The following is a 25,217-nucleotide window of genomic DNA, read 5'->3' as shown; positions in this document are numbered from 1 at the left end:
AAAACCAACCCACAGCGCTATCTGCTGTTAAAAACTAACCTAGAGTACTATCTGCTGTTAAAAAATAGCCTAGAGCACCATGCGCTGTTAAAAACTAGCCTAGAGCTCCATCTACTGTTAAAAAACAGCATTGAGCACCATCTGCTGTTGAAAACTAACCTTGAGTGCCAACAGTTGTTAAAATCAAGCCTAGAGCGCCATCTGCTGTTAAAAACTAAAAAACAAAAAAAAATAGCATAGAGCATCATCAGCTGTAAAATCTAGTTTAGAGCACCATCTGCTGTTAAAAACTAGCCTGGAGCTCCATCTACTGTTAAAAACTAACCTAGAGCTCCATCTGCTGTTAAAAACTAGCCTAGAGCTTCATCTACTGTTAAAAACTAACCTAGAGCTCCATCTACTGTTAAAAACTAACCTAGAGCTCCATCTGCTGTTAAAAACTAGCCCACAGCGCCATCTGCTTTTAAGAACTAGCTTAGAGCACCATCTGCTGTTAAAAACTAGGCTAGAGCGTCATCTGCTGTTAAAAATTAGCCTAGAGCTCCATCAGCTGTTAAAAATTAGGCTAGAGCTCCATCTACTGTTACAAATTAACATTGAGCGCCATCTGCTGTTAAAAACTAGCCTAAAGCACCATACCCTGTTAAAAACTAGCCTATAGCTCCATCTACTGTTAAAAATGAACATTAAGCGCCATCTGCTGTTAAAATTTAACATTGAGTGGCATTTGCTATTAAAAACCAACCCACAGCTATCTGCTATCTGCTGTTAAAACTAATTTAGAGCACTATCTGCTGTTAAAAAGTAGCCTAGAGCACCATTTGCTGTTAAAAACTAGCCTAGAGCTCCATCTACTGTCAAAAAATAGCATAGAGCACCATCTGCTGTTGAAAACTAGTCTAGAGTGCCGTCTACTGTTACAAATTACCATAGAGCACCATCTGCTGTTAAAAACTAACCTTGAGTGCCAACAGTTGTTAAAATCAAGTCAAGAGCCCCATCTGCTGTTAAAAACTAGTCTATTGAGCCATCTGGGGTGAAAAACTAGTCTAGCGCACCATCTGCTGTTAAAATATGGCATAGAGCACCATCAGCTGTAAAATCTAGCCTAGAGCTCCATCTACTGTTAAAAAACAGCATTGAGCACCATCTGCTGTTGAAAACTAACCTTGAGTGCCAACAGTTGTTAAAATCAAGCCTAGAGCGCCATCTGCTGTTAAAAACTAAAAAAAAAAAAAAAAATAGCATAGAGCATCATCAGCTGTAAAATCTAGTTTAGAGCACCATCTGCTGTTAAAAACTAGCCTGGAGCTCCATCTACTGTTAAAAACTAACCTAGAGCTCCATCTGCTGTTAAAAACTAGCCTAGAGCTTCATCTACTGTTACAAACTAACCTAGAGCTCCATCTACTGTTAAAAACTAACCTAGAGCTCCATCTGCTGTTAAAAACTAGCCCACAGCGCCATCTGCTGTTAAGAACTAGCTTAGAGCACCATCTGCTGTTAAAAACTAGGCTAGAGCGTCATCTGCTGTTAAAAATTAGCCTAGAGCTCCATCAGCTGTTAAAAATTAGGCTAGAGCTCCATCTACTGTTACAAATTAACATTGAGCGCCATCTGCTGTTAAAAACTAGCCTAAAGCACCATACGTTGTTAAAAACTAGCCTATAGCTCCATCTACTGTTAAAAATGAACATTAAGCGCCATCTACTGTTAAAATTTAACATTGAGTGGCATTTGCTATTAAAAACCAACCCACAGCGCTATCTGCTGTTAAAACTAATCTAGAGCACTATCTGCTGTTAAAAAGTAGCCTAGAGCACCATTTGCTGTTAAAAACTAGCCTAGAGCTCCATCTACTGTCAAAAAATAGCATAGAGCACCATCTGCTGTTGAAAACTAGTCTAGAGTGCCGTCTACTGTTACAAATTACCATAGAGCACCATCTGCTGTTAAAAACTAACCTTGAGTGCCAACAGTTGTTAAAATCAAGTCAAGAGCCCCATCTGCTGTTAAAAACTAGTCTATTGAGCCATCTGGGGTGAAAAACTAGTCTAGCGCACCATCTGCTGTTAAAATATGGCATAGAGCACCATCAGCTGTAAAATCTAGTTTAGAGCACCATCTGCTGTTAAAAAGTAGCCTAGAGCACCAACTGGGGTTAAAAACTAGTCTAGAGCACCATCTGCTGTTAAAACTAGGCTAGAGCGCCATCTGGGGTTAAAAACTAGTCTAAAGCAGCATCTGCTGTTAAAAAATAGCATAGAGTGTCATCAGCTGTTAAATCTAGTTTAGAGCACCATCTGCTGTTAAAAACTGCTCTAAACTAGTTTTATAACAGCAGATGACCCTCTAGCCTAGTTTTTAACAGCAGATGTTACAAATGAACATTGAGCGCCATCTACTGTTAAAAATGAACATTGAGCGCCATCTGCTGTTAAAAACTAGCCAACAGCTCCATCTGCTGTTAAAAATTAGCCTAGAGCTCCATCTACTGTTACAAATTAACATTGAGCGCCATCTGCTGTTAAAAACTAGCCTAGAGCTTAAACTTCTGTTAAAAACTAGCCTAGAGCTCCATCTTCTGTTTAAAAACTAGCCTAGAGCTTCATCTTCTGTTTAAAAACTAGCCTAGAGCTCCATCTTCTGTTTAAAAACTAGCCTAGAGCTCCATCTTCTGTTTAAAAACTAGCCTAGAGCTCCATCTTCTGTTAAAAACTAGCCTAGAGCTCCATCTTCTGTTTAAAAACTAGCCTAGAGCTCCATCTTCTGTTTAAAAACTAGCCTAGAGCTCCATCTTCTGTTTAAAAACTAGCCTAGAGCTCCATCTTCTGTTAAAAACTAGCCTAGAGCTTCATCTTCTGTTTAAAAACTAGCCTAGAGCTCCATCTTCTGTTTAAAAACTAGCCTAGAGCTCCATCTTCTGTTTAAAAACTAGCCTAGAGCTCCATCTTCTGTTAAAAACTAGCCTAGAGCTCCATCTTCTGTTTAAAAACTAGCCTAGAGATCCATTTACTGTTAAAAACTAGCTTAGAGCTCCATCTACTGTTAAAAACTATCCTAGAGCTCCATCTGCTTTTAAAAACTTGCCTAGAACTTCATCTGCTGTTAAAAACTAGCCTACAGCGTCATCTGCTGTTAAGAACTAGCTTAGAGCGCCATCTGCTGCTAAAAACTAGTCTAGAGCACCATCTGCTGTTAAAAACTAACCTAAAGTGTCGTCTGCTGTTAAAAATTTGCCAAGAGAGCCATCTGCTGTTAAAAACTTGACTAGAGCACCATCTGCCTAAAACTAGTCTAGAACTCAATCTACTGTTAAAAACTAGACTAGAGCGCCATCTGCTGTTAAAACTAATTTAGAGTGCCATCTTTTGTTAAAAACTAGCACAGAGCACCATCTTCTGGTAAAAAACTAGTTTGTTTACTTAACTTTTGTAAGCTGTTTGGACAGAACTGTGTGTAGGTATAGTGTGTCCACAGTCACATTAGGGTGACAGAAACACAATAAGTATCGTTGTTTAAATTTCCTGACGTAAAAATTGGATCCAAATCCCTCCCATTAAGAGGCCCACTGCAACGTGACGTAGGAGTGTGGTTTCCCCACACAGCAAATTGATTGACAGATGCAAATTAACATGTTTCAATAGTAATGCATATAATCATATCCACAAGACAGGACGTGAGCAAAGCAACTGGGATTAATAGATCTATTCAGCTCTCTGTGATCATCAGCACCTCAATAATAAGTTTGTAATAAAAACAGTAAAATCGATGTAATTCACCACCACAGCCGCATAGTGTCAATAAAACTACAAAAGAAGATGCTTCAATCCCCGTTTGTGGACGTTAAATCAGGTTTATTTTGAACTTTAACATAACGAATGTCCATACAGCAGTGGAAATAAACGTGTACTAAGGGTGTCACGATCCTCCAAATCCTCGATTCGATTACATTTTCGATTCTGAAGGCACGATTCGATTCGATTTTTGATTATGAATAATTAATTAATGACCAATTAATTATTTGTAGCCTACCTTTAAACTACCTGACCTGCATGGTCTTTGTTTTACCCATAAACAAATCATACAGTACATAAACATACAGTAAATGAATAAAGGCAAGATACACACATAATTACCACCTGTCAATCACTTTTTTCTGCGGGACTCGAGAATAGGCAGTGATCTGTGTCGTTATAATGGCGTCGGTAAAAAAGACGCACAACCAACAGGAACCAGCCAACAGTATCTGAGGTGTTCGCTAAAATGACTAAGTACAAGTGAGTGAAAGATTGAAGCAGTCCTCTGACTGCCTGGACCTGCTGTCTCAAGCTCATATGGCTGTGTGTGCGTCTGTGTGGTCACGTGATGTGCATTTTCAGAGGTAAGTTAGAGAGGAAGGAGGGCTGCTCAGAAATGCTACACGCCACTGTGGATGTCAAATCGTTGTCGTTCTAAAATGCCATTTAAAAACAAAGACAGTGTAAACAGGGCCTGAGTGTATACTTTTCGCGAGCGGATTTGCAACGGGGGCGAGCGGAGAATCGCGATGCCGGTGTTGTCTATCAGACGAACCGTACGTAATATGTACATAGCAGAGGTTGCAAAACTGTGTTTTTTGTCGACAACACGAACGTTGTCAACATAACTCACTGGAAATCCAAAATGCTTACACACCGGCAACTTCATTGAAAGAGAAGAGGATTTAAGCTCTGTCGACGGGTCTCCTGCTTCTGCAGTTTAACAAGCACTTCAACAAGCCTGTTTTTTCCCGCTTGGCAAGCCAAGCTGATGTGACATGGGGGCGTGGCAGCATCGACGATTCTATTTTTTGATTTGATAATCAAAATTAAGCATAAACTTCGATCGATTTCGATTAAAAATCGAAATCGTGACACCCCTAACGTGTACTATAATTGAGGATTCATAATCATGGAGTCTTTCCTGTCACATTTGCCACGACATTGTGTGTGACTTATCATTGCAGAAAGGCTTGAATTAACTACACAACAAATATATCCATGTAACCATTGGGAAAGTTCTTACCGTAGTAAGGGAGATCTACTGCATTCTTGTGTGTTACTGTGCTGTTTATCTACGTGAAGGCTAAACGCATCAGAGCAATAGACTGATCTCTATGGCTCTGACAGGCATGTGGGTAAAGTGGGTGGGGAGAACCAGCTCATTTGCATTAAAGGCACAGGCAACAAAAAAGCTAATGACCTAACATCTCAAATTTCATAGTTTAAAAAAGCTATAATACATAATCTGATGGGTGTTTTGAGCTGAAACTTCACAAACACATTCTGGAGACACAAAATATTTATATTAATTCTTGAAAAACGGGTAAAATAGGTGCCCTTTAATCAAGATATATTTTCTGAATACTTCATTTGGCATTAATTATGTACCAAAAAAAAAAAAGATTATGTCCCATGAGGTCAAAACGAACTGGTATTGCTATAGTTGTGGAAATTTGGTACCCACAACATAAGGAATAGTACACACACACACAAACACACACAAACACACACACACAAACACACACAAACACTCTCACACACACACACACACACACACACACACACACACACACACACACACACACACACACACACACACACACACACACACACACACACACACACACACACACACACTGAATGTCCCATAAAAATAAACAGGTTTCAGGAATGCTGCTGTTCTGTCTCAGTCAAATTACTGACACTGTAAATCACAGACGTGTTTGTTAAAAAAATATAGTTCCTTCCCAGCATGCATATTTCACATGTTTCACTTTAACTTTATGCAATCTTTAATTACATGTTCTCTCTCTTTTTTTGTGTGTTTTTTGCAGGTCTTTTTCGTACACTTATGGTTTACAGAATCAGCACAAGCAGTGAACATTGAACTGAAGGCATCAACGATTATTCAGAATAAATACATGTAAACCATTCAGAGATATAGCTAAATCAACAGTAATAGTATATGTGTTACACTGTAATCCTATAGAACTTGTTGTATTTTAAATGCAATTCTAGTTTGGCAAAAAAAACAAAGTATACATAGTGTAGTTTTAAAAGTGAAAAAAGAAAATAAATTTTAATGTCAACATTGAACTATATTTAAATGCGTGTTCCTGCTTTTGTATGCTTCTTTGAATTAGTTGGTAAAGGAAGTGATTAATTTGTGAAAAAATACATTAATATAAAATAAATCTATATAATTTGTTGAATTTTTAATGCATTTATAGCTTAGTTGAAAAAAATTATTTACCTTATTTTTTAACACCCACATGAAAGTATATTTGATGAACTTAGGTCTTAGGTGAAAATGAATAAATACAAAAAGAAACATTTTATAAAATAAAAATAAATAATTAAATAAATGGCTTTAAAAAAGCATTTATTTGTTTATTAAACAATAAATAAATGAAATACATAAATATAAATTTTTTTAGAATTAAATATCAAAAACTAAAAATGTATTTATTTATTAAACAATTAATAAATAAATAAAATACATAAATATTAAAATTATTAGAATTAAATATCAAAAACTAAAAATGTATTTATTTATTAAACAATAAATAAATAAATAAAATACATAAATATTAAAATAATTAGAATTAAATACAGCAAAAAATAAAAATGTATTTATTTATTAAACAACAAATAAATAAAATTAAATACAGTAAAAAATAAAAATGTATTTATTTATTAAAAAAAACAAATAAATAAATAAAACACATACATTATAAAACAATTAAATAGAAAAAATACAAATTGATTTATTCAATAAACAATAAATAGATAATTGAATTAAATTAAATGCATGAATCATTTAATGTATAGCAAAAAATAAAAGTGTATTTATTTATCAAACAATAAATAAATGAATACAGAACTTTATTAAACAATTAAATAGCACAAATTATTTACCCATTGAACAATTAATCAATTAATCAAGCAAGCAATCAATTATTTTAATTAAGTTGAATAAAAATACATAAATTTAAAAAGGCAACAAAAAATGTATTTATTTTGTAATAATGTAATAAAATAATGTAACTTCATTACTTTTCATCATCCAATCTAAAGAGGTCCTTTAGTCTCATTTTCTGAACACCAAATACGATGACTGCCAATGCAAAAACTTAAAAAGACAACCATACTTACTCCAAGGGCCGTTTTATATCCAAGTTGATATTTAGCTGCATCATATTGGTGTTTTGCAACATTTAGTTTGTATGAGGTGGGTGGTTAGCCAAACGCTCAACCCCCAACCTGGAGGACCAGGACATACACACATACACTACAGACACTTTAGCTTACCCAATTTTCCTATACCACATGTCTTTTGACTGAGGGGGAAACCCACGCCAACACGGGGAGAACATGCAAACTCCACACAGAAATGTAAACTGACCCAGGACTCGAACTAGCGACATACATGTTGTGAGGCAACAGCACCATCGTGACGCCAAAAAGACAACCTTGGCATCCAAAAATACATTCAAAAAGCACTGTATACTGTACAGTATAACCCAGAGCAATATCTCTGTAAACTCAAACAAACACTGCTTCCTTTTGTCTGAATACAGCACTCTGCTAATCTACAGTATGTAATGGCTGAATGATATGATAAGACCATGTGTTTAATAAAGCAGGTTACATAACCCTCAACAGCTCTATTGTCTGCAGTCATATAACTCAATCATGCCCTTATAAATCACACTCTTTTATCCGGAGATAAACGCCAGGCCATTGAATATTAACTAAGCGTGCAACCATGTCAAAAATTCAGCCCATATAATATTGATCGCTAGACTTTAAAGGCGCTTACAGCCAACAGATCTCTTTATTTGCTTCTAGACAGCTTAGAAATTCAGTCAAGAGCAAAACAAAGACTTTAGACCGTTTCTCTGAAGACAAAACAAACTCGCTATGGATGAAGCTTGAAAGATTTGAACCATCAGATTTTTTTCTAAGGGCGATGCAGTGGCGCAGTAGGTAGTGCTTTCGCCTCAAAGCAAGAAGGTCACTGGTTCGAACCTCGGCTCAGTTGGCGTTTCTGTGTGGAGTTTGCATGTTCTCCCTGCGTTCATGTGGGTTTTCCTCCGGGTGCTCCGGTTTCCCCCACAGTCCAAAGACATGCGGTACAGGTGAATTGGGTAGGCTAAATTGTCTGTAGTGTATGAGTATGAGTGTGTGTGTGGATGTTTCCCAGAGATGGGTTGTGGCTGGAAGGGCATCCGCTGAGTAAAAACGTGCTGGATGAGTTGGCGGTTGATTCCGCTGTGGCGACCCCGGATTAATAAAGGGACTAAGCCGACAAGAAAATAGATAAACAATTGAATTTTTCTCTAAATCCATACACACTCAAAATGAATATTTCTGCTGCTCGTTCAAACTACTTAATTGAAATGAGCTGATTAAACGCAATTCTTAAGATTTTTGGAACCACTTAATTGTTTTATGCTAAACTATACAATGAAATAAAATACATAATTAACAAAATTATTAAACTATTAAATAACAAAAACTAAAAATGTATTTATTTATTTATTTATTAAACAAAGAATAAATTTAATTAAAATAAACACATGCATAAAAAATAAATTTTATAATAAACTAGCATAAATATCAAATTTATTTATTACTATAAATAAACAAATCATACATACAGTACACTGTTAAGTGAAGTTTTTAAACTAATTTCGAGAGGAGCACGTGATATAATTGACCGCAGCTGGCCGCCTATCTACACTCATTAGTTAGCCAATCAGATCTATCCTAACTCACTATAAGTAGCCTAGCTAGATATACTCCCTTACCTTCGTTTTCCGAAGAAACCCCCCATCCACCCCCTATCTCCTCCTTTCCTCCCTTTAAAAAGGGGAGCTCTCGAGAACCACCTGATCTCGTACTCCCCTTACATGCTCTATGGACCTGGCGGGAGCCCTGGGCTCAACTATCTCCGAGCTCAGGGTTCTCTCCCGGGACAGCATGCCAAACCTGCTTACAGTTGTCAAGCAATATCTAAGTGTGAACTCTTGAAATATAAAATGTTGAGAAAACATTAAAAAAAACAAGGCAACTTGATGCAGTAACTTGTCTCTGGAACTGTTTTTAGTTCTCAGTAAAATATTTTGTTCAGCTAACATAACTTTGTTTATTCATGCAAATGCTGATTATTGTATTTTACTAATAAAGATACTCTTGTCACATCAACTGAAGCAACAGTTACTGCTATTGAATCAATTCATCTTTTTTTGTGTTCAGTGGATGATTTACAAAATTAGTAATTAGTAGTAGTTAGCATATCATCTTATTTTGAACCATTTTACTTACAAATGACAAACACAAACGTACTACTTCACTCATTTTCCCTTGGCTTAGTCCCTTTATTCATCAGGGGTCACCACAGCAGAATGAACCGCCAACTTATCCAGCATATGCTTTGCACAGCGGATGGTTTTCCAGCTGCAACCCAGTACTGGGAAACACCCATTCACCCTCAGACACCTGTACTGCATGTCTTTGGACTGTGGGGGAAACCGGACCACCCGGTGGAAACCCACGTGAACACAGGGATGTTAACTATCCCAGCTGGACCTTCTTGCTGTGAGGTGACTGTGCTTCCCACAGCGCCACTGTGCCTTACAATCAACAGATAAAAAGCTTAGTTTCGAGTGTCGCATCACGCTGCGTGAATTATTTAAATATCAACATTCCTGTTCAACACAAAAGTGTTTGTCCAGAAAACTCAGTTAAACATAGACATAACATTTTAGCGAATATTGTTGACATAACATATATTTTTATGTTGATCAATAGTTATTCACAATTTTTAGTATTTATGACAGAAAAAGTACAGTGTGCTAAACAAATGGCGATTTTATTTTTTAAAAGTGTACTTTATTAAAAAAGTAAATTGAAAATTATTAAATAGCAAGATGGCGCAGTTGGTAGTGCTGTCGCCTCACAGCAAGAAGGTCGCTGGTTCATGCCTCGGCTGGCTTAGTTGGCGTTTCTGTGTGGAGTTTGCATGTTCTCACTGCATTCGCGTGGGTTTCCTCTGGGTGCTCCGGTTTCCCCCACAGTCCAAAGACATGCGGTACCGTACAGGTTAATTGTGTAGGCTAAATTGTCCATAGTGAATGATTGTGAATGGATTTTTCCCAGAGATGGATTACAGCTGGAAGGCCATCCGCTGCAATTATTAAATAAAAACATAAATAAAAATAGCAACTGTAATGTTTTTTTTTTTTGTAAAAAAAATAAATACTTCCTTTCCATAACATCATAAATTCCTCCAGTTTACTTATTTATTTATTTATTTATTAAACATACATAAATTACATTTAATAAAACAATATATATATATATATATATATATATATATATATATATATATATATATATATATATATATATATATATATATAATAAACTACCAAAATTAAAGATTTATTTATTATTTATTTGCTTAACGATAAATTAATAAATTAATAAGTCATACATACAGCATTTTATTAAACTAGTAAATTATTAAATAATTAAATGTTAAAATTAAAAATGTATTTATTTATTTAATTAACAATGTTTTTATTTATTCATTAAACAATGAATAAACAATCTAAATGAAATAAAACACATCCATAAAATTAAATTAAATAAACTAGCAAAAAAATTATAAAAAATTATTTGCAAAATTAACAACGTTTTTACATATTGATTAAACAATGAATTGATTAATTAAATAAAAATAAAACACATACATAAAAAATATCAAACTATAAAATAGCAAAATTAAACATTCTTTTATTATTTATTTATTTAACAATAAATAAATAAATCATGCATACAGTACTTTATTAACGAAGTAAATAATTAAATGATTAAATAGCAAAACAAAAAAAATGTAAATAAATTAATAGCAAATATGATGTATTTATTGATTTTTGCAATAAATAAATAAATAAACACTTTAAATACTTTCATTCCATACACAATTTTTTTATGGAATCCAGTATTTTTTACAGTCTGTTTTAAAAAAATTATATCTGCTGCTTGTTTAAACTACACTGTAAAACATATTGGTAAATTAGCAGTTTTCCAAATTTTGTGATTCAATCATTCATTTTCTTGTCGGCTTAGCCCCTTATTAATCCGGGTTTCACCACAACGGAATGAACCGCCAACTTATCCAGCATGTTTTTAAGCAACACATGCCCTTCCAGCCGCAACCCATCTCTAGGAAACATCCACGAACACACACACACACACACACACACACACACACACACTTCCATACACTACGGACAATTTAGCCTACCCAATTCACCTGTACCGCATGTCTTTGGACTGTGGGGGAGACCGGAGCACCTGGAGGAAACCCACGCGAACGCAGGTAAACATGCAAACACAGAAATGCCAACTGAGCCGAGGTTCGAACCAGCGACCCAGCGACCTTCTTGCTGTGAGGTGATAGCACTACCTACTGCGTCACTGCGTTGCCCATATTTGTAATTTGTGTTTTATTTATACTTTTGAAATACACTATGGGACTTGAAACCTTGAAAAAAAAAGTTTTTTTTTTTTTTTAAAGTCTCTTTTATTAACATTTTTAAAAGGTTAAAGTAATATATTGTCTGTGTTGGTGTTGTATATTATGCTGCAAAAACCTTCCTCTAAATATTATTTCTTTTACATTATATTATTTACTAAAATGTCAATAAAAATCACTGTGTTAAACTGTAGAATTGAATTTTAAACATCAAAAGTCGACAGAGAAGAGACCAACATCCCTTAATGCAGTCACAACCGTACACAAACAGAAAGCACTTAATGAATCACAAAATACAGAAACTTTTTTGAAGTCTACTTATTTGAAATGAGCTGAAACAACACTATTCTTGAGGTGTTTTGAGGGGGGACCCTTAACTGATTTATGTTCAATCCACTTAAATTTGGAAAAACAATGAAGTCTCAATCCAATCTATTTGTGTTGGGAGGACATAAAGGAATTTTTGTAACCCAGCATTTGTACAGTGTAAGGTAATGCTGAGATTATGACTGTAAGATTAGCATGTGAGCAGATCTAAATGAAATATAATGACCTACAACAATGGAAGCATAGAAATCAAAACATTTGAGTAATTAATCCACAAAATCTGAGTACATAACTGTAATGCACTGTAATGTGGGGGAAACCGGAGCACCCGGCGGAAACCCACACCAACACAGGGAGAACATGCAAACTCCACGCATAAATGCCAACTGACCCAGCCAATACTCGAATCTTCTTGCCAGGGGGCCACAGTGCTAACCATAGTAACCAGTATAAGCATATTCAAATGCAAGGTGTAACACTATAATAATATCAATGAAGGAATCAAAGGACTATGAATGAATCATTTGGTGAACAAGTTCAAAACATTTGAGTCACTGAACTGAATCAAAAACCCTAACTAAACACACCCTCATTCCAAAATCAGCCAATGCAGCATCAGCCAAACATGCAAAATGATTGAAAGACATTCCGTTTGAAAAGTGTGAGTTCTCCAAATCGGGCCCAGGCACAGTTTAGTTGGCCGGCCCTGGCCTGGTTGGATGATTTGTGGCAGAGCATGGTTCATGGTGAGTACAAAGCACGCCTGAGCCCAAAACTGAAGACCTGACATCACTTTTAGGCCAAACTCACACTAGATACAGTTGCCTCAAACCGGGCCAAAGCACGCTTGTCCCTCCCGTCTCCCCCGACGGCCCGCGCTCACACCACAAACGGGCTTCGGCACGCTTACGTCATCACTGCTGCGCTGTTCAGTGAGTAGCGCTCTCACTCAGCAGCACAGAGGAGATTTCTCTAGTTATATTGTTTCAGTCGTTTGATGTGCCGTCAAATATTTCGCCAAACAGTCCTTAGGGATGCGGGGACACGCAGTCAGATATTTCGCCGAACAGATCCGCCACTTTTGGCGCTCATAAACAACCATAAAGCTCTCGTGCTGCAGGAATGAGGAGGTCTGATGAAGGTGCGCAGCTGTCGTGCTGTGAGGAGTTTGCGTCTTTAATAAACTACGGCAGTTTGCGTTCACTGAACAGTAAGAATGATTAATAAATCCATATCAAACAGACCCTTAAAAGTCACGTCTCGCTTTCAGTTTCGGGCTTTGCCGCGTTTTGCACTCACACACAAACATACCGCGCCAAAGCTCACGCACACCTCTTCCAACCGGGCCAGGGCCGGCCAAGTGAACCGTGCTTGAGCCCGATTCAGCGCACTCACACTTCTCAAACGATCCAGGAAACGGGCCTGGGCACGGTACGGATGGCATAGTGTGAGTAGGCCCTTAAAGAGCCCATATTATGGGTTTTTGAAAATTCCCCTCCATATAGTGTGTAACACAGCTCTAAGTGAAGTGAAGTATCCAGCTAAGGCTTAAATCTGTAAGAGTACAGTGTTTAAAACTGTTGATTCATCTATAAAAGAGTCGACTCATAGTGCTTCAAACGAGTCGCCTTGATACCGAGTCATTAGGTGTTTCGCCATGACGTACGAACGAAACCAAGTTATTCACGTGCACGCGCAAACCCGGGAGATTTCAAACCTGAGCCCCCGCCCTCTAACGCAGAAACCCAGACACACACACACACAAACATGCAGGTTGATTGAAGTCACACTGCAGATGGATATATTGAGTCTCTACCCAAACATGAAACCTCAGCATTATAACCAAGCAGTTGGAAACTATTGGAAACTACATGCTACAAAGAATACTTCATCAGCGTTTGTTAAAGGAAGGATCAGTAAAAAGTAACTTACTGATGGACGTCAGAATGGATTTTTCTTCCTCCATTTCTCAAGTGTAAGTACGTGCGATTAAAGTTGCCTCGTTGACTCTAGCTTGCAAATGTATTTAGTTGTGATTTGTTACTTGTAACCGCGTGTACTGTATCAGGTTAACTGGCTATATTCTCATATCGCGTGCAAAGTCACGTTAAAAACGCTACGCGTGCTGCTTTATTAACGGAGCTCCGTGGACGAAGAGTAACGTTAGTGTGTTTGTCTATGTGTGCGTGTGCGCGCGCTGTCATCCGGAGGTGTGTGTTTGTTTGTGTGTGTGTGTGTGTGTGTGTGTGTGTGTGTGTGTGTGTGTGTGTGTGTGTGCGCGCACCTTGTCGTCCGGAGCAGGGTTAAGTGCGTGTGTGTGTTTGTGCAATATGTGTGTGTGTGTGTCTGTGAAAAGAGCAGAGTGAGAAGCTAGGAGATCTCCTCAACTGTTTTTGGAGTTTTTGCTCAATAAAATAGTTAGTCGTGGGTATTTTCAAGTCCATAGTCTGTATTTACATTGACCCACTGGCAGCTAAAATCCACGCCTACACTATCGAGCGTGTATGAACTGTGATTACTTTTATATTGCTGATTAGCTGTTTGGCTTTTCACTCTGACTGAAGGCAGTCGACCAATCGCAACAGGCTGTCATTGGTCCAATCAGCGCAGATTAGCTTCGCGCTAAGGAGGGGTTTGGGAACAAATGAATCACTGGACGATTCATACAGGAGTCGCTGGGATAATTAGGTAAAAATAAATGCAGATTATAAGACCATAAAAGTGTTTTTTGACCTTGCATGCATATTAAACTGTTGTTGGAGACCCTTACAACCAAGATATGACCCTATTTCATGTATAATATGGGCTCTTTAAGGGACTGTTTGATATGGATTTATTACAGTAATCATTCTTATTTTTCAATAAACACAAACTGTCCCATAATGCAATTCCCCACCATAAACAAACAGAAAACAATTGTGAATAAAAAAAACAGAATTTTTGATTAACAGATTTTTTTATGGAAATGTACTGCAAGACAGGAATGTCCCATTTCATGTCCCTAAAAGCACTGGAGTCACCCCTCATTGAGAGTCAAAAGACAAGAAAAAAACAAAGTGTGACTCTGTTTCCAAGACATCTCCAGGCCTGATTAGTTTTATATAGTCCTTAAATGCAGGGCACATTGTGTGTGTGTGTGTGTGTGTGTGTGTGTGTGTGTAAGAGTTGTGCAGGAACCGGTTGAGGAGAGACGATCACATGCTCTTTTTATGAAGCAGAGGCACAAAAGCCTGGCAGGCGGACACACGAGAGCAGATAATTATAGTCTGACAGAAGCGACGGCCGCTCTAATGTGCTTTAAACATGCCATCCTGACATCGACACACATGCACATGAACACACACACACTCAAGCGTGTATTCGTGCGCACAAACACACACAGTTCACTGGTCTGAAGGCGACTGTAAAGCTATTTTACACTTTTATATTACTGTTAAAACTTTATTTAATAATAACAACAACAACAACAAAAATAATTATTATTACTATTATTATTATTATTATTAATAATAATAATATTAACATTAATATTGTTGTTGTTTTATTATGGTTAAGATTATTGCTGTAGTTGTTATTATTGTACAACTACAAGTATTTTCAGGTAAAATTATAATATAATATTCATTTCCCTTCGGCTTAGTCCCTTTAATCTTCAGGGGTTGCCGCAGCGGAATGAACCGCCAACTATTCTAGCATATGTTTTACGCAGAGAATGCCCTTCCAGCCATAACCCAGTTCTGGGAAAAACCCATAGACACTCCTCATACACTATGGCATGTCTTTGGATTAAAATAGTACAATAGGTTACAACAGTATTTAATAATAGTATACAAAAATAATTATTATTATTATTATATTGTTGCTGTTGTTATTGGAACCGTTTTAAAACTACAGAACTACTAATTTTACAATAATAGTATTTTTGTTAAAATAATACAAAATAATATATAATATTAAAATAAATAATTTAATGTTAGAATTCTTGTAAAAGGTATTATTATAAAGATAAAAAATAAACAAATTAATAAAGATAAGTATTACAATTGCAATAAAACTTAAAAATGAAAAAATGAAAGAAAGCGTTTATAATTATAACTGAAATATATATATATATATATATATATATATATATATATATATATATATATATATATATATATATATATATATATGTATACACACACACACACACACACACACACACACACACATTTAGCCATTTAACAAAATATACAAACCAATAAATAGTTTGCAATTGCAACAACACTGCTATGTAAAATAAAAGCAATTATTATTATTAAATTGTGATAATTCATTATTATGACACTTATGGTTAAAATAAAGTCAATAAAAGTAATTAATAATAAATAACATGTTTATACTTCAAAAACAAATTAAGCAATAATAATAATAATAATAATAATAATAATAACAATAATAATATTAATAATAACAACAACAACAATAATAATAATAATAATAATAATAATAAAATACATTTCCAGTAATAAATATGTAGCTATATGTAGCAATATGTAGCTATAGCATTAATACTGTACAACAGAATCCATTTTTATATAGTATTTAACAATTATTTTATTTTTGCTCTAAACTGTGCTTATAAAGCATGACCACATTCATGTCCTAATTCAGCATTACCTAAACGCATTTAAGCTAATCTTCCTAAATGGCCAGTAATAATATATATGTGTGTGTGTTTATATATAAATATATATATGTATTATGTATGTATTATGTAAAAGTATGTAATATTGTGATGTATTTGGATTAGCATACTTCCACACTACCCTCATTCTAATCCAAGATTAGATTAGATTTACTATAAATAATACAAGAAAAACAATGAGCAGCTTTCTACCAAATGCACACTTATATACCTCAGTGAAATTAATACATCATTGAGATTTTTTTTGGCCTTCTGTTTTATACTCTGTTTCGGCTTATGCATGCATACTATGTAGTTTAGAAAAGACATTAATTCATTCATTGATATTCCTTCTGCTTATGGGTCACCACAGCGGAATGAACCGCCAACTATTTTAGCATATGTTTTGCGCAGCGGATGCCCTTCCGACTGCAACCCAGTAGAGTTGCAATTCACACACATACGGCTAATTTAGATTATTCAATTCACCTATAGAACATTTTGAGAGATGGATATGAAAACGGTCTAAAGCTATTTCCTGTTTTACGTTTTTAATTTCTATAGCTTCAAAGAATCTAAAAAGAGCCACATATTGATAAATAATCCCTGCTGAGAAAAAACAACAACTTAAACCAGCCTAAGCTTGTTGGCTGGTTTTAGCTAGTTGACCAGCCTGGCTTTAGAGTGGTTTTGGCCATTTTCAGGCTGGTTTCCAGCCATTTACGGCCTGGTCTTAGCTCGTCAGGCTAAAAAACAACCAGCTTGACCGGCCTGGTTTAAGCTAGACATAGCTGGTTTTAGCTGGGCTACCAGCCTCACTAGGCTGGTCAAACTAGTTTTAGCTGGTCATCTCCCAGCCTGGCCAGCTAAGACCAGGCTGATAATGGCTGGAAACCAGCCGGAAATGGCCAAAATGAATCTAAAACAAGGCTGGCCGACCAGTTAAAACCAGCCAACCATCTTAGGCTGGATTACACTGAATTTTTCAGCAGGGTAATGTAATGATAGCGGTTTTAACATTAAGTTATGATTGACTTGCCTCTTGTTACAGTTATGAAATAGTTCGATAACAAGCAGGAAATGTTCATGGGCCACTGACATGACCACAAAATGGATAGCACATGTGTTTGGACAGTGGGGGAAACCGGAGCACCCTGAGGAAACCCACGCCAACACAGGGAGAACATGCAAACTCCACAGTCTTATGCCTAGAGCCACAGTTCAGCTTGCTCTGGCCCTGAGTCAGGCCTTTATAGAACATATTAGCCTACTATTTTACCAAACCCCATTCTTAATATATTAAAAAATCCAGAAAAAGTAATCATTTATAATATAATAATTATAAGTAATCTAACGTTAGCCTAGCAATGTATGCTAAAAACATTCCTCAGAAAGGAATCAATTGTAACTGACAGGATAATCAGATTTTAGGGAAAAAATCCTATTTTCAACACGTCATCATACCAACCAAACAACAAACCAACACAAAAGAGTGTTAACTCGTCTGTCAGAGTGCAAAAAGCAACAGTAGACCACACAGAAAAATCAAAATAACACATTTTTGGTGCATGAATGAGCGGTCAGAGATTAAACAGAAATCAATCGCGCTTCTCTGCCTGACTGCTAGATGGCGCACACTCAGAAGACACTTATACAGCACTTGATCTGCTAATAAAACTTGATAAAAGTTCAGCAATGTGTAAAATTACACCCCATAAACGTGTTATTGCATCAAATTAAACAAATAAACATAACGCTGCCATGCATAAGTGCTAAAAGTTAGCCTAATACTCATAATCCCTGACAGAGTCTCTCAAAATGACACAAGATCCTGTCATGATGTGAGTATAATAGTTATCAGAAAGAAGTCTAAACGCATATTGAGGTAAAGTTGGTTTTATATTCACGCATTCGGACTTTCCCCTTAACAATATCATTTCAGAGAAGCGTTATTTGCAGATCTTATATAGTAAAATCATAGTACAGTAGCTGATATGAACATTGTTCAGTCAAAATAAGTAGTGCTAATGTTGTTTTGAAGTCATGCATGTGATTTCAGACCGAATTTTTCAACGTACTAAACAATGTAGTAAACAATATAGAGCATGATGACACAGTTGTCACTGAATAAATGTGCTAACATGAAACCAGCATTACCTCAATTAAACGCATTTATCATCCTCGAGTGTGTTTTAAATGTCACGAGTCCAGAAGAGCAGCTTGTGGTGGAGGCGAGTAACGTTAGTTGTTTTGCTGACATGGGCATATTTCAAACAGTGCAGTACAGTATACTGTGCTACTGGACAGGGTTAAAGAGTTCCCCAAACATAAAGCTCCCTCAGACGGCTCTAATGTCGCATTTTGTTGTGCTTGCATGAAGGCGTGTGGGTCTGCTCTGTACCTGCTTCTGCTCGGCGCTCCCGGTTTCTCCACCATCGCCGCCGGTAACCGAGTGCAGATATCAACGCGACGTCACGATGCTGAGCTGAGCTGAGAGAGAGAGAGAGAGAGAGAGAGAGAGAGAGAGAGAGAGAGAGAGAGAGAGAGAGAGAGAGAGAGAGAGAGAGAGAAACGCACACACATACGCGCACACACACGGGGCTGCGCGGGGATGCAATATGATGTGCGCGTCTGTAGAGAGAGAAAGGGAGAGAGGAGCAAAAGGAAGAAACGCTAGATAGATGAAAAGAAATAAAGAAACAAATTCACGCCTGAAGTTCTCTCAAGGCAAGAAAGCCAGATAAAAATCGCAAAAATATACAATAAATAGATAATTGCGTGTAAAATAATGCAAGACAGATTAAGTAAAATATAGAAAACAAAAAAACTAACTTGCAATTAAAAGCAAAGTTGGTGCTAAAGTTAATTGAGATGCAAGAAGAGAGTACTGTAATTAAGACATTGCAACCCATGTAGCAAAGATTTGGCTCAGATTTTGGAATAAATCTGGCACAGCAGGCATTCATAGGCTACAACATGTGGACCAAATGGCTCTGGTTTGACAGAGGTGGCACGAGGTGGTGGTCTTTAACGTGGCACACAATACTTGGGCCAGATGTAAAACTGTACACTGTGAAAAATAAACGTTATTTTACAGGTAATTGTCTGCATTTTTACAGAATTTTCCAGTTTTTTTTTAATTATACAGTTGTTTTACAGATATATTCTGTGATAAAAAAAAATCTCACATTTGATTGAAGTCATTGCTTGTAATTTGGTATTATGGTATTTTCTGCTTTTTAAAGGAAATTTTATGTATTTTCAGAAAGTAACATGTAATTTAACGTTAATATTTACTCCGTATCGCTTTTACTCCTGATTTATTTCTCTTCTTCATCTCTTCTTCTTATTTTTATTAATCTTTTTTGCTTTTGTTTGTTACCCCTATTTTATTTTCATGGAAGTTTGATCCTATTGTATATTTTTAACTGTCTTTTTTTGCAATTTAGATTTTGTATGTTTCTTATATTTCTCTCGTCAATATTTGTAAAGTTTGGTTGCATGTTTATTATTTTCTATATATTTTGTCTTGCATTTTCGATTTAGATTTTCTTTTAATAACAAAAATAGTGCCACTAGGCAATCACAAACACTATGGAAGTCAACGGTTAAAAGGTAGAGGTCTGCATTCCCGTGGCTGTACCTCAGGAGCCACTGGACTCGACCAGATTTTTTGCGGCGCAGGAATACATTTCTGAATTAAATGCAGTCTGTAACTCTGGTGTTGTTTGAATGGGAACAACTGGTCTCAGGGGCCGATCACACTGAACGTGCATTTACGTTCCAAAAACACGAAGCGCACCGCACTGCCTTTTTTGTTAACAATAAAAAATGAAGCGTTATGTCACTAGGCAACGACTGGATCAACTAGGTAATGTGCGAGAGTGCTGCTGTTGATATTATTATAAATTTAATAATATTGTGATTTTCATGATTTGTAAGTCATACAACACTGGATAACTCAAAACAGCAACCACAAGTCTCTCCATCTTCAAAAGTATCTGTTGTTATTTGGACGACACAAACGCTGCAGGCACCTGAACGGAAACACTGCCTCTGCTTTCCTACGATAGGAGAATTTAAAAGATGCGAGTGATGTAACGTGCTTTTTAAAAGCACATGGCGCTCACGTGAGGTGCAGCAGGTGGTTAAAAAGCGAAGCGGCCGTTAGTAAACCATTCAAAAGAGGCGCCTTCCAACGCAAAAAGGCCATTCAGTGTGATCGGCCTCTAACAATACAGCACTCTCGAGTGCTCACAACTGTCACTTGGTAAACGCATGACCAGGGCTTTCTGCACATGCATTTTTTTAACACTATGCTATCCGAACTGTGCCCAGTACCGTTTCCAGGATTGTTAGAAAAGTGTGGCGCGGTTCAGTTGGCCGGCCCTGGCCTGGTTGGAAGAGGTGTGCCAGAGCGCGGTTCACTTTGGCACGGACGCTTGAAGTCAGAGGGTGCTTTCACACCTGTGAATCAATTCAGTTGTTCCAAAACAGGGATTGAAATTGTTACATTGTTGCTCTTTGTTCTTGGTGTACATTCTAAACGGACCAAAAGAGCTAAAACAAGTCACGTGTAAGTAAACTCTCCTCACATTGGTAAGAGTTTCACGTTTTATTTTAGTCTCGCTCAGCTTGACTAACCGTACGTTCACACCGAAAGCGGCGAGAGCGTCAAAGTAGCCGGAAGTCATTCATTTTCAATGAGAGCCGGCGGCGATAGGCGACGATAAGCGGCGAGGAGCAGCGCGGCACGTTTTCGCCGGCGTGAGCGTCGAGGAGAGTTGAAATCAAGTCAACTTTATGGTAATGAGCTATGACGCGGTTCGGCGGCAAGCAATCAGAATGAAGACGTCCACCGCTTGATAGCAGTTCAGGGAACACAGACCTGTGAACTTTGGTTCCGACCACAGTTGTTCCCAAGGGTTTGATTATTGCGGTCGCCGGATTTCCAATTATTTACAATGTTTTCTTACAGGAACATACATTAAATAAGTTACTGGCGAGTTACTGATGTTCATTAATGTTATATAAATTTATCTTTAAAAAGCGGGAATCTCACACGACGTGACAGTACAAAACAGTACTGCTGCTTCAGGATATTTCAGACATATGGACACATATTGGATAAATAGAGCAAAGCCACACCACATGCAACTTGATCTTCCATTGTTGTGTGAATTTGATAAGAAGTGCGCAATATTTTTACGCTAAAAACATGTCTTATGCAGGAATGTAACTGATAATGCTGCAACGGCTCCTTTAAGTACTAGATCAATGTAGCGAGTTTTGACGCTCTCGCCGCCGGAGCTGAAGGCAGACAGCGTTGTCGCCAGGGTGGCCAGAGCGACCTTGGACGCTCTCGCCGCTTTCGGTGTGAACGTACGGTAAAAGTGGTTTGGTGGTGTTTGACAGGGTGCGCACGACGTGTCTGAAGAGCGAGGAGGGATGCGGTGGGGAGGGGTGAGAAGGGTGCGCAACGTATTCGCGGACCAGGCGAGAGACGTGCAATTTCCGAGAGATTATCACTTATTTGCGGACGTCTGGGAGTATCTGTGCATTTGTGGGAGACTACTGAAACTTCCGGGAGACTTGGAATTTCTGGAATGACCTCCTGCCCTACTCATAACTCTCTCTTCATGTAGCCGTATGCCTATTACCTAGCCATAAAACGCTTTGATATAGCTGAGCTCGGATCGTATCGCTTTCTCACTACAATCGATCCGCTCCAGAGTTTGTTTCAATTGAGCCGAGACCACCTCATTCAAGCGATGTCGGAGCGACCAGAGCGCGATTGGTGGTTTCATATATGTCAAACGAACCGCGCTAACTGGGCAAACGAGTAAGGTTCCGAAACAAAAGTCTAGGTGTGAAAGCACCCTGAGTGCAAAGTGTGCCTGAGCCTGAAACTGACAAGACGGGACTGTTTGATATGGATTTATTAATCATTCTTATTGTTCAATGAACGCAAACTGTCATAGATTATTAAAGACGCAAACCACTCACTGCACATCAGTTGCACCTTCAGCAAACCTCCTAATTCCTGCAGCATGATGACTTTATGATTGTTTATGAGCGTCAAAAGTGGCTGATCTGTTTGGCGAAATATTTCATAGGGGGACAAGCATGCTTTGGCCCGGTTCAAGGCCACAGTGCATAGTGTGAGTATGCCTCTGTGCGTGCATCACCTGCATAGCAGTCCTCAGAGCGGGCTTTAGGATGGCAGAGAAAAGTGAAGATGCGCTGTCCTTCTGCTTGCATTACAAGTTGGGTAGAAATTTATTCGAAGCGGGCAGCGGGTGAACAAAAATTGAATATACATCAGGAACGGTCAGGTGCGGAATAAAACCTTGCGGGAGAGGGACAGTAAATAAAGTCTTGGGTGTAACTGGCCTTTATTGTATCTCTCCACTTGCACACATTGAAATACTGCTGGGAAGGAAGGGGTTAACATTTGTTTATTGTTTTACATGTAGAGCACCCCCTCTGTTACCTTAAAAAAAAAAAGTAATTTTGATGTGTATGAAGATGAAGAAGCCAGCGCACGAGGGCTGGTTGACTGTCTCTGTGCTCATTTTTGTTCTGACTGTTTTGCACAGACAATAAATCACTGAAAGATATATAAAAGTTGATATCTATTTACACAACGCAAAACACTAGTTACATTGGTGCCGTGACCCTGATGGGAGTGAGGTTTAGAGGGATGAGCGTAGCAGAGGCCAGCTAGTGAAGTGTTGTGCAGGCAAACCTCACTCCTCTGAACCCTAAAGGTGCTCTAGCGGCAGATGCAAGAGGCCATGGTTTTTAGCCTTCTTGGTAGAGCAACCAACTCTCATGTTGAAGGTCGGTGATTAGATCCTAACTAGAAGCAGGTTGGGTGGTGTATGACCGGTAGGGTTACATTGGTGCAGTGACCCGGATGGGAATGAAGTTTAGTTGGACCAGTGGGGCTACACGGAAAAACCTCTAATACAGATTTCCATCATTCTTCACGATATCTTCTCATGTGTTCAACACAAGAAATAAACTCATAAAGGTTTGAAACAATTAAAACGGGGAGTAGACGATAACAGAATTTTCATTTTTGGGTGAACTATGCCTTTAAGTTTGTACTTTGCAGGAAGAAAATTAAATTTTGACCTCTTAAGGCTGATTTATACTTCTGCGTCAAACGCCGGCGTATGCTACGGCGCTGACGCATAGTCCTTCGCCGTGGCCGTCGGTGTCACTGACGTGCACCTCTCAAAAAATGTAACTACATGTCGCAACAACGCGTAGCGCAAGCTCTGTGATTGGTCGGCTTGGTAGCGCTGACAAGTCTGGGCGGGACCGAGAGCCGCGCGAATGGCGTGAGCGATTGTTTACAAGTGTGTAGTCCCGTGAAGGAGCTCCGGATAGAAAGTTTTGTTTTGTGTTTACCTCATAGTTAAAGTTGTTGCATGTCCGCCGGTTCCTGCCTCAAAATGAGCAAGTTTGAGCCACTTGTACATCCCGGAAGTGTTCAGGAAAAGCAAAACAGAAGCGAAGAAACTCGACACAGAGGAACATTAACTCCTCACTGCCAACTACCCTAGTAGCAAAGAATTCTGGCCCAGATTTGGCATAAAGCTGGCACAGCAGGCATTCATCCGGCACTGGCATACAGCATGTGGGCCAAACATGGCCCGGGTTTGGCAGAGGTGGCACCGTCTTTAAAGCGGCACACAAGATTTGGGCCAGATGAAAAACGTAGTATTTGGCCCAGATTTAAAAATTTGAAAGTGGGCCATGTGAGTTTGGCCAGTCTTAACCCACATTTAAAATACACTAAAATCATTTTTGAGTAAAGAAAAAAAATCCTACCAATCAGGTCACTTTGAGAAAAAGCGTGCCCATAGTGTGCCTAAAGCGCATCACTCCATGGGTTTATCAATTTCATTGCAATCGTGACACACCAACCTATCTGGCCCAGTTCAGGCCCAGTTATGAGTTATTAACTTGGCTGAGACTTGGCCCAGATATGGTCCGTGTTTGGCCCTTGTCTGGAAGCCAGATTTGGTCCAGTCATGTACCGTAATTCACTGCGGCATGTGGGCCAAGCAAAACCTGATTGTGTGGGCCAGAGCTGGGCCAGAGAAATTTTGCTATGTGGGTAGCGTTTCGGAAGTGTTAATGCAGACCAACAGAGACAGCGCGCAGAAGTATAAATGCACAGCTGCGCGCGTTGCCTGCGCCGTGAGTTACGCCGGTCACTTGATGCAGAAGTATAAACCAGGCTTTAGCATCAAACATTAAATCAAAATACACACACACAAAAAAAGATTTATTGGACCAACTCATTTTTTTAAGCTAAGTGATTGCAAAGAATTTGTATGGACTGAATCTAAACAAATTAAATTGAACAGTACTAAATTTAACTATATTAACTACCAAATTGTTTGTTTAAATGCAGCTGTTATGATTTATGTTTTCTGTCTTTGTTTTCACCCTCTTCTCCGTTTGCTCAGCCCTTAGGTTTCTTATTGGTTTACCATTCTGTCCATCATCATTATGACGTTTTCGGTTCCACCAATCCCGGGACGAGCCGCAAGGATTTAAGCCCCGACAGACCAGTGTGTGCTGTGCACTTTGCCTCGGCATACCATTTGTGCTCCATGCGATCTGTTTGTGCTAT

The 25,217-nt window shown here is 38.1% G+C and overlaps 1 protein-coding gene and 1 long non-coding RNA gene across 5 annotated transcripts in view; both read right to left on the bottom strand.

Annotated features, from left to right (window-relative positions):
• The window catches only part of grb14 (growth factor receptor-bound protein 14), a 152,299-nt gene extending 133,281 nt beyond the window's left edge, over positions 1 to 19,018 (bottom strand). For all 4 annotated transcript variants that reach the window (XM_087268558.1, XM_087268559.1, XM_087268556.1 and 1 more), the window contains exon 1: positions 18,966 to 19,018. The gene's annotated coding sequence lies outside the window, so the exon portion shown is untranslated. The remainder of the gene's footprint in view (positions 1 to 18,965) is intronic.
• A 688-nt stretch (positions 19,019 to 19,706) lies between these two features.
• On the bottom strand, positions 19,707 to 24,803 carry LOC141376222 (uncharacterized). The gene is made up of 3 exons (XR_015500114.1): positions 21,951 to 24,803; positions 20,953 to 21,203; positions 19,707 to 20,892 (listed from the first exon to the last, which is right to left on the bottom strand). It is a non-coding gene; the product is annotated as an uncharacterized LOC141376222 (long non-coding RNA).
• Positions 24,804 to 25,217: the final 414 nt, after the last annotated feature.

Source organism: Danio rerio, chromosome 9 (assembly GCF_052040795.2).
Source record: "Danio rerio strain M-AB ecotype USA chromosome 9, GRCz13ab, whole genome shotgun sequence".
Classification (NCBI taxonomy): domain Eukaryota; kingdom Metazoa; phylum Chordata; class Actinopteri; order Cypriniformes; family Danionidae; genus Danio; species Danio rerio.
The sequence above is the reverse complement of the archived record's forward strand: the minus strand, read 5'-3'. Positions and strand labels throughout refer to the sequence as shown.